At 36.1% G+C, this 16085-nt stretch overlaps 1 pseudogene; it reads left to right on the plus strand.

Moving 5' to 3' along the window:
- The window catches only part of LOC149224874 (plasma membrane ATPase 1-like), a 77513-nt pseudogene that overhangs the window by 28714 nt on the left and 32714 nt on the right, over positions 1-16085 (plus strand).

Consider the following 16085-nt stretch of genomic DNA (forward strand, 5'->3'; position numbering starts at 1 on the left):
CAAATGGTAATTGAAAATATGGAACAAAGAGAGGTTTAGGGATATCTTAAAGGAGAAATGAAAGTTAGAGCTCAAAATGGCAGGCATACAACATGAGGCTGTAGTAAATGGGTTCTCGGAAGACCTGCTCAAGGTAGAGGCAAATAATATTTGGGATATATAAGAACGTAGGAAATACTGTGGAGACAGAAGCCACAGATTCAATTGCTAAAGGAGTGGGAGAAGATTACGTCCTTTTTCCATAAATCTATGCTACAACAAAGTAACCACAATTGTATCTCTTCTCTAAAAGGATCTGAAGGCTAAAAGCTTAAAACATATCAAGAGATATCCCAAGAATGAATTCAATTTTTTCAACTCACTCTCTGGGAACCTATAGTGGACAAGCAGGAGTTCAGTATGCAGGTAACCAAACACATCCCCTCAATCATAACAAAAGAGCAAAATGATGCACTTCTTCAAGAAATTACCTAGGAGGAGGTCGAGTCAACCATTAAGGTGATGCCCCTCAATAAGGATCCTAGTTCGGATAAGTTCACCATCTAATTCTTTCAATCGTGTCGGTCAATAATTGGTTTGGAGCGCAATGGAAGAGTCTAAAAAACCAAAAACCATTCTTAAAGCATAGGATGATACATTCATATTGTTGATCCCTAAAAGGGAGAAGGTGGAAGAGCCCAGTGAATATCGATCGATTTCACCGTGTAATGTAGTTTATAAAGTCATAACCAAGATCATAACCAATCGAATTAAGCCTCTCCTTCCTAAACTTATCTCTCTACAGAATACATGGTTTGTAAAGGAAGACTCATTCTTGATGGAATTATGGCGGCTCACGAATCCATCCACTCATTGAAGATTACTAAAAAACTAGGTATGATGCTTAAGCTAGATTTATCTATGGAATATGACAAATTGAATTGGGATTTCATGTGTGGCACTCTAAGAGCCTTTGGATTCACAAATGACTGGATTATGTGGGTATGCAACCTGGTCTCCTCGACCTCCTTCTCAATCTCGATCAATGTCTCTCCATCTACACCCTTTAAATCCTCTAGGGGGGTTCTGCAAGGGGATCCTCTTCCCCCCTTTCTATTTATTTTGGCAGTGAAAGGACTGCGACATCTTTTCAATACAATAGTTGTTGAATGATGATTGAAAGGACTTAGTTTATATGGAGAATATCTACCCCTAACCCATTAGTAACTTGTGGATGACACGATGGGTATATGTGTTCCAACAGTACAAAAAGCGAGGACTTTTAACAAGATCTTGGATGTATTCTCGACAACCTTAGGTTTGGAAGTAAATAGAACCAAATTCCGGGTTTTCCTTTTTAATAATCCTATGAATATGCAGTGACACATTGCTAGAATCTTGAAATCCACACTAGTAAAACTCCTTCAAAATGACTAGGTTACCCTCTAGTAGATAGCTCCCTCTGCTGGAGCATGTGGGAAGAGTTATTAACAAAATTTCAAAAGAATTTATCAAGTTGGACCTTTAGAATTATGAATATGGCAGGTCATTTAGTACTCTTCAAATTCATGTTACAAGCACTATCGATGTATCTGTGTTCTACAATGATGGCTCCCATGTCGATTCTACAGGAATTATGGAGAGTTCAAAGGGCTTTCCTATGGGGAGGATCAATACTAGAGAAGAAATGGTCCCTAGTAGCATGGGACAAAATGTGCTAGCCAAAAATGAAGGGATGCATGGGTTTGTGTGACTTAGCAATGATGGCCATGGTTCTTGGGGAAAATTTCCTAGAAATGGCGTAAGGAGGGTTTGATCTCTAGAAAAATATATGGAGACACAAGTATGCCCCTAAAATACCGCCTTAACAACTGATAAGATTACGTGTATTTTCCTCGAGATCATTGATCTGGACCCTAGTAAAGAAGGATATGGGTTTTATTCAAACACATTATTTCTGGGCAATCGAGAATGGGAGATCAATACTATTTTGGGAGGATTCCTGGCAACAATTTCCAAATATGGAAAATCATATGGAGCTTGAACAACTTAAAATACAAATGAAATCCCAAGGAAAAGTCAAAGTAGAGGATTATATGGAGAAGGATATGTTGGACCAGTGTTGGCACAAATGGCCGACCACAGAAAATTAGAACCACAAACCAACAAAAGAAATTTGGCAAAACTTCTAGAAGGATATACGACTACAACAGATCCCTATACTTCAAGATGACAAGCTTGGATGGGGTTATGGGTCTAAGGGCACCTTTTCGGTTAAGGAAACTTATTATCTAGAAGTAGGCCATCATGATCAACAGGTATAAGACGCATGGGGAAAATTTGGAGATAACTTTTTTGGCCCAAAGTTGCATTATTTATATGGTTGTTAATATAGAATAAACCTCTCACATGGGACAATATTTAGAAGAAGAATCTCCAGGGACTCTCACATTTCTGTCTCTATTTACTGAATAGTGAAACTTTGGAGCATCTATTCAACCTCTGCTCATTCTCAGGAGGTCTTTGGAAGAAGTTGGGGGATTGTCTCTCTAGATAAGACTATATTCTATAGAGTCCTCAAAAAACTATAAGGAGTTGGTCATTGCAATCTTTTGACAACCCTATCCTCAATTTAATTTGGAATATCTCCCCTAGTCTCCTCCTTTGGGGCATCTGGAAGGAAAGAAACAAGAATATATTCAAAGGAGGTGCATCACCAATGGAAACCACATGGAACACCTTTATAAAAAATGTTAAAGGAAATGATTCTTTCACTAAAATGGTCAGCGTGAGATTGGTAGGTTTTAAGAGGGGAATCCAAGATTTTGCGAGAATGGTTCCCCTCTATCCTTGGAGGTCTTTCCTTTGTAGGACTGCTGTCTATTGTCGCCTCCAATCCAACCAGTTGGTATCCCTCCCAAATCTGTTTGTTAAACTCAATTTTGATGGTGCAACTAAGGGAAACCCTGGCCTTACTGGTTATGGAGGTATAATAAAAGACCACACATGCATGCCCATATTTATCTATTCAAGAACAATCGTACCAACACAAATAATGAGCATAGCTAGCAAGCCTAAAAATGGGATTGGAATTTGCCCAAAATCAAGGATTTTAGAACATCTTTGTAGAAGGGAAATCTCAAATAATCATCAATATGGTCTGCAGGTTACAAGGAATCTCCCACATTCATAAGGTATCAAAATTTTGGAGAACTGAATCCATGTTAGAATAGGTAATGCTCCTCATTTCCAATATCCAAGCTCTTATCCCATTCCATTTAAGGTGAATAGGTAACAGGGTAGTGGTCTTGTTAGCGAATTATGGATGCCTAGAGACATCCAAATCTTTGGTGTTGGCATGTGTTATTGCTCAGGTTGTTCCCCAAAGTTGTTAGAAATGGAATACGGCCGAGGTAACCACAGACCAATCTTTTAGATACAGATTCTAGCTAATCTACATCTAGAGAGGGCTCTCTCTTTATGATTTAGCTTTGTTTTGAAAGGTGTTAGGCTAGTTATGAAGTTCAAGGGTTTTTTTTTGGGTTTGGATGGTGGAATTCAATAGAACAGTGAGGCAAACTGAACAATTCGGTCCATTGGGCATGATGGAGTCAAGGAAGGTAGCTTTCTGAATTAGGTTTCTTAACAGCAGATGGTATCACATAGCAAGGTAGTCAAACATGGAGCAAATTTAGGCTAAAATCAGATGGGATGGACTCAAATGGGTGAAGGGCAGTTAAGAATCCCTCATGATATTTGAAAGAGGGAAAATGGGTGATTACTTTTAAGGAGCAATTAAGAATTCCTTAGCAAAAAGTCACATATGCAAGAATCAAGAAGCAGGAGCAACTAAGAATTCACTGCTTATATTAATTCTGAAGAAAACACAGAGAATAATAAAGATTGAAGACATAGTGCAGTTTAAGCAAATTCTGAATTAACCATTTTCTTTACTATTCAGATTACGAAACACAGATGATATAATAAACAAGAAAACTGTAAAACATGAGCTATAGGGGACTTATTGATCCGAAGTTTGCTTCAAGAATTATGTGACAAGTCTTCAACATCAATTCCTCATCCAGTAGACAACAAATGATTCCAACAGCCTTTTTATTCCAGAGTTTCAGTATTACAGTCAAAAAGCTATGAACACCCACCAACCCCAAATACTTCGTCTGGGGGGGTATTTATACAAAATATCAAAATATCTGATAGAGATAATATCTAGTGATGACTAATCCCTTTTTTACAAAAGATAGAGACAAACAATCTCGAAAAGAGGGAAAAGATGAATCAATGCTGTACAAGCTGCTCTGTCTTCGTCGGATGTGCTGGAAGTAGGTTCTGCGAGTCAATTTACAACTGTCTTAGACTGATACTCTGCATTGGCTGCTTCATCATTGCCAAACATTCTTTGACCTTGATCAGATATACTTTGTCACGTTTGAGCCTCATTTATCTTTGTTTATCTTTATCACGGAAAAATAGCCCAAAATGCACGTTTTACCCAAGAGGAATTTACAAGATTCCCAGCATGTCTTCCCACCATTGTTGCTCTGGCAATTTGTGTCTCTGAAGTTTCCTCAGGGTTTCATCAACTTCTGTATATCTGATAAAATTAGGTTGGAGCTGAAACAAATGTTTTACCTCATGTTCAATATAAAATAAGTTTTCCAAATTATCATAGAGACTTTGGCCTGTGGGGAGAGCTGTTACTCCTGAAGCACTTGTTGACGAATTAACTTGATCAACAACATATGTGTTCAACTTATATACATAATCTGCGTGTTTCATAAGCCGGTCATTATTTCCTAAAAGACTTGGTAGCCCTTTACTCTGCAAAACTGTAAACCTTTCCATAAAAGAATTAATTTCTACTTGCATATCCTGGCATCTTTTTTCCAAATTCTGCATTAAAGTTCTCTTGGTTAGAACTTTTTTGATTTCCAAAATGGTGCGTGTCCTGTCTAGGATGCCAAGTTGTTCCAACTGTTCTCTATTTCTGTAATTCAAAAAATGTATGAGCCAGTTGGCTTGATTAGGCATTTGTCCTAATAAAGCTCTTGCTTTTTGAATTTCTCCATGTGCTGCATTTACTAAGTCAACCTGCTCATAGATAGTTTCGATAGATGGCCAAACATTACTTAGGGATTGATTGATGTTGGTCCAAAGAATTCCTTTGATTTCTGCCAGAGGTTTATCCAAAGTGAGATCCTTCTCTAATGTTCTCACTTTATTCTCTAATGCTTTAATCTCTCTTATTTTCTCTGCCACACTTATTTTGGATTTATCATAACTCTTTTCTACTTTTGCCAATTTTTCCTTTACTTTTTTCAGCTCTGACACTTGGAGTCTCAATTCTTCCATGGCCTTTATCAATTCTTCTGTGCTCATATTAGCACTGCTGCCTGGAGCTGCTCCTGCTGATGTTCCTGTACCTGTAATGACTTCCGCTGCAACTGCTGGGACATTTGGGGCCAATGCTGATCCAACTGTTGAGGGGACTGCAGTTGTGACTGTAGGAATTACCTCAGGTGGCTGGGAGGTCGACTCTCCCTGCTTCTCTTTTAATGCTTTTTCTAGTGCCTGCTCTGTATCAGTTAATCTTTCATTGAGTTTCATGAGCAGGTCCATCATGTCTTCTTCTGATTTTTGCTCTATAATTTCTGCAGTTTGAGGGTGCCTTGAAGGAGGTAGCTTCAGCTGTTTCCTCAGGGCAGCAATGTCCTCTTCCTTCTTTTTTATTAGTGCCTTTACGCCTTTAGCATCTTGGGGGTCATGCCCCAGTTCCATGATGATCTCTTCTAAGGTTTTGATTCTGTTATCCTTGGCCAGAGAAGAGGCTTTCTCCCAATGCAACTGAGCTGTTGTGTTGTCTAAGGAACTTTGTAACTGGTGGGCCAACATTGCTTTGTCAGCCAGCGTAGAATAAATCATTTCTCCAGTCTGCTTGTGAAGTTCAATCTGGTCCATTGGATGAATGTCTTTGGCTAGGACCTCTAAGTTTGTTCTGATGTAATCTGCTGCGGACTGGGGTTGCTGTACCTTTGGCTTAAAATAACTCATTAACATTTTGCCTTCTTTAATGTCATAGGCAGACATTAAACTTTGCTGGTTTGAAGGGGCCATCTTCAAGTATTGATTGTACATCTGAATCCTCACAGGATCATTTTTAGCTTTGATCTCTATGAAAGTCCGTTTAATGTCTGAGGACTGTTTACTTTGTGGCTTGTTGGATGATACCTCTACACTGTGTTGCCTTTCTAGCTCCTGCCTATGTGAGCTAGTTGATGTATCTACCACTAGGGAAGTCTGCTGGCTGACTACCCTCTCACCTCTTAGGCTGTCTGTCGTTTCTTCAATGATTTCCTCTTCTGACAGAGGATTCAGCCTTTGTCTCTTTGCTCTTGGTTGTTCAGCAGGTCCACTGATAGGTGTGGCCTCTTCTCTGTCTCTTTTCTTGCCTTTTTCCTCATTTAGAGGAGTTTGTAATGGTGGGATTTCTGTTGCTTTAGATTGGGCTGGAGGAATTTGTACTTGTTCTTGTTCTTCGGACCCCCTGGCTGATCAGTCATTATTGGCTGTTATGATGTTTCCACCTCTTTTCCCTTTGAAGTCCCTGTGACTGATGTGTTGGTTTTCTGTGCAGGCTGCTGAGAAGTTCCAGCAGAGGATGTCCCAACTCCTGATTGTTGAGGCCACTTGAAAGATACCTGTCCAAAAGAGTCCAGGTCAAGGGTTTTTTCAAGATCTTTCATAGCTTTTTCCATCTTTTCTTGTTCACTAATTTCCTCTATTAATGTCCCTTCTACCCATTCTTCCTGATTTGCATACTGTTCAATTTCTGGGATCCTATGATGTACATACACTGATAGCCTGTTTCTTACCCTTCTGTCACTTATGAAACTACATGGGTCATATGGCACCCACTAAAAACTCTTCTTGAATTTAAGGTGGTCTTCTAAGATCTTTTTAGCATCTTGCCACACATCCCTAGAATGAATAACATAAGGGCCTAACTGGTTTTTAGTTCTCAGCTGAGCCTTCTTCTTTACATTACAAAAATGGGTTAAGTCTGCATTGGTGAGCTGCCTGAAATATTCTAATGCAAATAACCTCATGGGCACATATTTAGGCAACTTAAATGGGCATAGTTCACATCCATATATTCTGATTTTTGTGTGATTCTGGTAGAGGTACCAGTCACCTATCCTGTACTGTTTGGAAAGCTGCAAAATCTTCTTCATATCACCAGTAATTCTAGGAGGAGGAGCTCCTATCAACAGAGTGGAGGCTGGGTGTACAAATAAGTCAACGAATTGACTATAGGTATAATTGGAGTCACAATCATGGAAGATTGAGCTCCAAAGGATCATAGACCTTCGATTTCCCTTTGAGTCCAATTTCCTGATGGGAAAGGGAAAAATGTCTGGCTGATAATATAACAACAGATGGTATATATAAGAAGTGTATTTGAAAACTCCTTCTCTATCAAAATTCAGGAATTGGTCATGGATTTTGTTGGCTATAAAAGTGGCATAGTCATACTTGACAGCAGGGGACTGTCCTGGAGTGAAGATTGATAATAGAACTAGGGTGATATCATCCACATATTCACTAGATCTAAATCCAAAGACCAAGGATATCATATCAAGAATGAGTTTTCCAGTCTCAGTAAAAAAGGCGTGCAAATAAGGAGGAGGGCCTTTAGGTTGGTGCGTTGGTATCATGAACATCTGGGCAATGCGAGTTATCTCTGAGTTGAGCAATTGAGAAGCTTTTTCAAGCAAAAATCCCATGGAAAGACATGCAAGGAGCTCAATGGAATGGAAATGTATCATCTCATTGATGGATTCAACAGTTATGGAAAAAAGGACAGTTTGGGAAGGTGAGATAACTGCTCTGTGGACAGGGTCATAGTTGGCACAGCATTGGTGAATAATATCTGGGAAAACATGGATTGAGGGAAGAAAGTACATGGGAAGGTTTGATTCCCATAGTCCAAAAATGTCAGAGTTGCTTAGATGACTATCTCTGATTTGGCAGAAGGTCTGAAGATGATTCTTGTCACCAGATAAGTCTTTTATTTGGAAATCTCTGTCGGCCAAGGGTAGATAATTCAAGTCCTTATGAGGTGCATTTATGGGTGCAACATTCAGGGCTATGGGGGTTTCCATGTTTGGTTCTTGTGTATTCAAAAAAGAATTTGGGCTTTCTATGGAGAATTGGACTAAACAACAGGTTTGGGAGCCTTTTATGGACTAAACAGACTGATTTCAACTCAAAGTTGGCTTTTTCAGGTAGAATTCTCTGTGGAAAAGTGAAATTGCAGGTTTGCAGGGTAAAGACGGATAAATACCTGGATTGTGGAGGTGAAACTGCGAATTTGCAGGTCAAATGGCGGACTGCTGCGCACGACGCTGAAGTTTCTTGGCCGGGTGACGGACTAACTGCTCGAATAGTCGACTGGACGTACTTTGCATGGAGCACAGTTTGTAGAAAATTGGGGCGAAAATGACATTTTATCGTTTATTTAACGAAAATTGGTTTGGCGGGTATTTTTGTCATTTATTGCGTGGATGACGTCATCATGACGGGATATCTTGTCGTGTAGCGGTGGGTATGGGACGGTGAAGTGGCAGTGGCATGGCAGATGGTCAACAGGAGGGCGGTAAGTGGTTTACCCCGGACTGCTTTTGGGCTAAAGTTGTTTTGGACAGGAGGGTCGCGAGCAGCGCGGGAGTGTGACACACGTCCGGGTACGGGCTGCGATACCGCCAATTCCTCGGACGTTAAAGTGCAGTGGCGGAGGGGGTCGCGAAATGATCTACAGCCATCGGATGCGAGGGCTGGGATTGGACGATGGGCGCTCTCCTGAGATGGCGTGTACTTTAAGCGGTGGGACCGATGTCATTAAACCATGGTTCTAATGTTTTCAGGCGCGATATGATTGGTTGTCGGGGTTTATTTAAGTTAGGTTATTAATTAACTAGAAGTTAATTAACCCTTTGGATGGCGTGGGGCGGGTTATTAATAAATCCCAAATGGATCTATTAATCCCCTTAAAAATAGTGAAATATGGTTATATAACTGGGGACGAGAAATATTAATAATTGGGGTTTTTATTATAAATATAATACGGGAACGGGTAATGGGCGGGTTTTAAATAATAATGTTAAAGTTAATATGTAAAAATGAGTCCAAAAGCGCTAAGTCACAATGTTTTAAAAACTTAGGCCGAAAGGGAAAAACAGGGGTTTATAGAAGAAATGAGGCCATTTGCCTAAATAAAAAGAGGGATTAACTTAGGCCAATTATGAAATGGAATGAGATACGTGGTTTAGGGGATATCAAGCAGATCCTCATATCCCTGGGGAATTTAGCAAATGATTTTGGAAAGGGATGAAGGGAAGGTTAGTCATGCCTTTGGCATAGTACCTGTGATAGAGGTAAGATTTATCATTCTGAGAGACAAAATCAATCACAAGTCTCTTTCTGCAATATCAAAACTGCCTACCCAGCTTACTGTACCTGACATTTTTTCTCCTTTCTCTTTGGGTGCACTTGGACTGGCAAACCCTCATCCATTTTATTTTCTTTACATGATAAACCTGTCTAAGTCTGCCCTTATTTCTTCCAAGGGCTCAGATTAAACAGTTGAGCTCCTTGGCTTCTCTACTTATCTACTTATCTACCAAGTTTAAACAGTTTGGACATATTTTTATTCTCTATATCTAAAACAAGAGATTCAAACATGAACTGGCCAAGATTAAGCTATTTGGCCATTCATCAATTGTGGAAAAAGGTTCAACAAGCTGTACATGATGCTTTATTCACAGAAACATGAAATAATAGTGGCATTTGGACTTGCCCACTTTGCTGGTCATTTTCATTTGGGGTTCATTTCTTTTCATTTTTTCTTTTGACCATTTATCTTTTCACCCTTTGATTTTTCTTTTAGGGTATACCCTCTTTACATTTTTTAAATTTTTTTGATTTTTTGAGAATATGGAAAACCTTTGCAACAAGAAAAGGTATGCACATATTACAGAGCTAGTCTAGTCAATCATGAAATATGAAACCTATTGGTATAGGAGCATAACAACATGGAACCGTCTCCCAATGTATCCTATCAAAGGATCTCGCTGGAAGATGATACAGGAGGACTCTCCCTCCCCAGATGGGGTGATTAGAGGGGAAAGGGTGAGGAGGGGTAGCTTTCCACCACCACCCCCAATGCCTAATAGGTAGGGAGACGTGACAACATGCCCCTTGCCATATGTAATAATCATGTAGATATATATTACTCCACCAACCTTGGGCTGGATGAAGGGATGTTGAATGACAGTGCGAGGCAGCTCAATGTGTGTAAGGAGAATGCCATTAATGCTATAAATGCCTATAATTTATCAATAGTAAGATGGTGGTACCTAGAAAGAACTGGAAAGAAATTGGTGTGAATGTGAGTCAAAGGTTGGTATGACAGAGAAAATAAAATAAACATGGTAAAATTATAGAGGGTGGTGAATCTTTTCACGAGAGAGTATTGTGTTCAAGAATAATAGTGTATGCAGGTGGCAAGTTAGTCCATGTCTAGTAGCCCCTCTTATTCGTCAGTGAATGACTTATCTTGAGGGTGTACCATATAATTTACAAGTGAGAGAGTGAGATTTGAAAAGGAAATTTCTTGAATGGTTTAGGAAATTGCGGTAAAACCTCCTTGAACTTTATCTAAGTAACTTCTATTTCGAAGTCGGTTATGTTTCTAAAGGATCTGTGTGCAACTCTTTCTTTTTCAATCCTTCTAGGGGACTTTCGCCTCCTTGTTGGGTTACTAAGGAAAGTTAGGAATTTCCTATTAGTTGTTTTTCCATTATTAATTTAGAAGTGCAGTTGGGTTGGGGGTCTTAAGGACAAAGAATTTAGGACTGCTTCAATGGAAAATGGAAGCGACAAGCTTTGGCCAATTCATATCTGGTTGATAATTTCTTGGGTGTATGATGTTATTTTCTTCTAGGGTGATTGGGTTGTTGCTGGTAGTATTATCAAGGACTGGGGGAGTTGGGTGTGGTTTGGAAGGCTAACTGACAGAAGTCATGGCATAGCACCGAGGGTTATTTTGTGCTTTGAATGATACAATGCTCATTATTCCCGAGTGTGGGCTAGAAGGAGGTGATGCCCTTGTCTTCTTGAAGCGAGGTGGATTGGGAGGAGATTGTGATGTTGAGACCATGAACAGGAATTGAACCCTAGCTGGAATAACATATGGTTGAATGAACGGTTGGAAACTAGGCATTTAGAAGTTGGTGGAGGCCGAAGGGTAAAAGAGATATCAACCAATGTTTTTTGTTCTAAACCAGGTGCACCTTTTTCCAGGTTACAAATAATGTATTGCATTGTTTCTAATGTCTTACAGGTAAGGTGGTGTAGTATAAGTGAAACCATTGTAGAAAAGAACAATTCTTACTCATTAGCCTAGCTCCCCGAGGTGCTAATCACAATGTCGAGAAAGAGAGGTCGAGTGAGGAGAGGGACAACCTACTACGAGGAGAGATTCCACAAAAAAATTCCCAATTACATAACAAAGTGGCATGCATTGCAGCTAGATATAAGGAGAAGATCTTGGTGCATGTGCAGGAAGAGCTAACCAAGTGCGAAGGGGATAACTCATCTCAAAGAACCTCCCTTTCAGACCTCAAAGTGTTGGCAAAGTGGACATGTTGAATACTGGATACAAGTAACACACGAGGCATAGCTAATCAGTATATGCAGACAATAGATTTTTGGTAGATGAAGTTCCACTTGGAGCGCATGTTATTGGTCAACTATGAGTCTAGGAGGGATCTACTACAAACCTTGGATCACATGCACGACCACATGAAACATTATGCTTGTAGATTGGAAATGATGGATCACAGGCTTGTGAAAATAAAAAAGCATCTCAGTATTCCTCCAGCCGCTGCTAAACCCTCGCAAAACCAGCGAATCCTATCCCAATAGTTAGCTCAGATTCAGATCCTCTCCCCTAACTCTAAGATGGATCAAATTTATGTCCTTTTTTTTGCAACTAACTATGTCTATGCCTAGATAGACCAATGCCCTAGTATTGGCTTGTTTGATGTTTATGTTTATACTGTTCAATTGTCTCTTATGTCCCTTTGAAAGGTACGATTTTGGTTGTGGTCTTGTCTCTCACGTGAGAGACTAGATAAACTTATGTAAACTTTTGACGTAATTTCCTAATTTTACAACTAATAGAATTCACCTTACATAAAAGAAGATTAATTGAATTTTTTTTTTTATTATCACTAAAGTCTTCACACACATATATAATCATAAAAAAATACAATTATTTTACACTATCACGTCTTTTTTTAACTATTATAAATTAAATTTATAAATAATTTTTAATTCTCCATAATTTTTTTTGAAATATTAAATAATTAAATTTATAAATAATTTTTAATTCTCCGTAATTTTTTTTTACAAATATTTCAAAGTTTCAAAACAAATGTTTTATTGACACCTTATATCATAAGTTTAAATTCCTTGAAATCTTGCAAGTTCATGGATTAATACTAAGATATTATTGTTTTACACTAATAAGCTTTATAAATATGGACTTCTGAAATTGGTAAAATAAACTATTATTTTTTGATTTTCATTATTTTTTATTACTATTTAAAATAAAAATGTTTTTCATTATTTATTATTAATATTTTAAAATTAAATTAATTTTAATTTTTTTTTATTGAAATAAAAAGTTAATTTTTTATTGAAATAAACTACGCAAAATAAAAAACGCTTAGCATTTGAGACCTGTCGCTTAACTCTAAAACTTAAACTATTAGACTTAACTAGCATTATTTACGTTCGATATCCAAACTTTTAAACCTCAATCTCAATTAAAGAGATGGCAAATTACCTTCTAAAAGATTTTGCTTATTTTAATTTTATCAACCCATATACTTAAACCCTTACAATACTCTAAATCTTAACCCAAAACTTATAATATACCCAAAATGGAGAAAGCCAACTATTTAGATAACAACTTCAAAGTTCTAAATTTGAGAAAACGTGGAAGCACCCTACATGCATTTTGTATGATGCATGAACATAAATTTTATTGAGCAAATGAAACTTTTAGAAGACTTGAAAAGATTAGATATGCATCCATTGTTGTATGGTGAATAATATGAAAAGGTAGAGAATTATTAACTTCAACTACTCATATAATAATTATTATACTTTTTAATATTATTGTTTAAATTGAATATAAATTACTAAAATAAAATTAAGTATATTTTACTTTTTTATTTATTTATATAAATATGGTATATATAGAATTTAAACATAATTAAAAAAAATTATTTATATTTTTTTTTTATTATATTAACAATTTTTTAAAATTTAAAATTATTTTTCAGAAAACTATAATAGTGTTAAATATCATTTCCTTTTCTAGGTTTAATACTTATCAATTAAAATTTAATATTATTTATTAATATCTATAATACTGTCATATTAATATTTTAAAAGTATTTCTTTTTCTATATTCAATATTGATAAACAATCTAAACAAATTTGAGATTAAGTTAATAGGATTAGTACATCAGAATTTAACTCGTAATACACTTGTAAATAATATTATATTCATAACTTTACATCAATTAGTTTCTATTGATTTTGTCATACATTTGGTTAGTTCTATATCAATATGTGTTTAGTTGGTTTCAATCTCTATAGATTAGAAATATTAATTTAGATTTTATACTAAAAGGTATGGTAAGGGTGTTATTAAGAATATGGAGAAACATCACTTAAACTTTATCTAAGAATATGGAGAAACTTCACTACAAGGTTTTAGTTGGAAAAAGCAAATTAATAATACATTGATGAGTGTGTTTATTCATAAAGTTAGAAGATTAATATGGAAAAGAAAGAGAAAAAAAGAAAAAAAAAAAGAGAGGCAGTAAACAAATATTTGTACAATAATAATGTATTTATTCATAAAATTAGATGATTAATACTAAAAAGGAAGAGCAAGAAAAGAAAAAGAAAAAAGATAATAAACAATATATAAATGTTTGAATTTTTTTAATGATGAGGTGAGTTCATTATTCTCCCATTGTTGAGAATCTAAATCACCATGGCAAACATATAATAGTAAATTTGATTTTCTTTTTTCAAATCAAAATCTTTCAATTAAGGAATTACAAACAAGGAGATATTTAGTTTATAAAATACTCTAAGATTTGGACTTGATTCCAATTTCCAACCACCATTATAAATAAAAGGGCACAATAAAAATATGCATGAACATAAGCATGGAAAACTTAAATCTAATTACATCTATTTCATTAACTCACACTCCATTTTCATTAACTACCCAAAACACTAGTGACTAAAATGCGCTCTCTATATATATATATATATATATTCACTGAAGAGAGGTGGTTCCAAACAATAATACACTTTATATCTAACGACACAAATTCACCTTAACTTTGAATCTACCAAGAGCCCAGGGAATCAAATTTCTCATGATGCAAACCACTTTTTAAGTGCATACAAAATGTTTATACCTCGGAAATTTGATTCCTCTTGGGGGAGATTTGAGTTCTCTTGGCACTTGGTTCTATGTTGATTTTTACTAATATTATTTTGCATTTCAATAATTTTTTCTCTCTCACACACATATACATTTTTAAATTTTAAATTTATTAAAACCCTGATAATAGAAATAGTTACATATATACGCATCATTTTTCTTTGACATATATTATATATAAAAAATTAATTTAATTTTTTAATGTGATATACATAACATTGTTGATGCATAGATAGATATATAATTTAGGAAATAAAATTATTGTAAATATTGATTTTTTATATTCTTATTAATTAAATTTAAACACAAAGTTTTGAATTATAATAGTTACAAATATGAATCATAATTTTAATTTATATAGTCAAATTATCCTAATTTATAGCTACTATTTTTTCTAAGAATTTTTTTTTAACTTCTATTTATGAGTAATAAACATGGTTACATAAGTATATGCTTATAGCATTTTGCTAGCCCAAGGCCTCTCAGTAGTTCAACCTCATGACAATTGGTACAAAAACCTCTTTTTAGTTCTTACAAAAATAAATAGATTTAGGATACGCTATTTAATAGTCCTCTACCAATACCAGTCCCAGAGGGATGGACCGTCCAAAATCTCCCTAGAAAGGAAAGTCATATGATGAAAAGAGTCCAATAATAATCACATTCTATGCATATAAGAAGAGCATATGATCAACGATATATAGAGAAGCAACTGGATTTAATTAGACCTAAGGGTCAAAAAGAAATTCTTGTCAGTTGTCTTCTTTAACTTCAAGGACCAAGGATGTGCCTTAGTCCAAATCCAATCCAATTTTTGAAAAATGGTTGGCTTCCACATTCCTGTACTTGTATATATGATCAAAGGTGATAAGAGAGAAATAAAAGTTAGTTTTTTATTGACTTTTCCAAAAATAGGAAGCAAAATGTAGTTACTGATGGTTGTTGCTCCTTTCATCTAATTTATAAAATTTTGAGAGTTACCATAGATGTGAAGAGTGTTGGGCTTAAAATTTAATATATGTGGCCACCCCATTTTTGACATTATACCCTTCGTTTGAACTTCCTTTCCATATCATTTTACCAATTTTGTCAAAGGGATGGTGTTTAAAGGATGAAGTTAAAGGTAAAATCACTTGTAGAATTGTTCTTTTCTTTTTAATTTTTAAATGTTTATAAAAAGGTTATTCTTGTTACTAATAAGGTCGAAAGGTCCAAACTTGTCAACACAGGAATTTAACCACCAGAATGCTCTGCATCAACAAGGATGATTCTGACACTTGGAAGTTGATCCATATCTATTTGTTCTAGAAGTCAAAGGCATAGTGAACCAAATCAACGTGTTATGCAAAATATGTTAGGTCCCTATAATATTAGTGATTACCCCATTACTATTGTAGTTGTATCCCTTATTAATATTATTGTGCCCCTATTGTCCCCATATTGTTATTACTGTGCCCCATAGAATCCCTCTATTGTTATTTTTGTGCCTTTA

This window comes from Pinus tabuliformis, chromosome Q (genome assembly GCF_031772625.1).
Source record: "Pinus tabuliformis cultivar Carrire ecotype Pingquan chromosome Q, CPIR1, whole genome shotgun sequence".
Lineage (NCBI taxonomy): Eukaryota > Viridiplantae > Streptophyta > Pinopsida > Pinales > Pinaceae > Pinus > Pinus tabuliformis.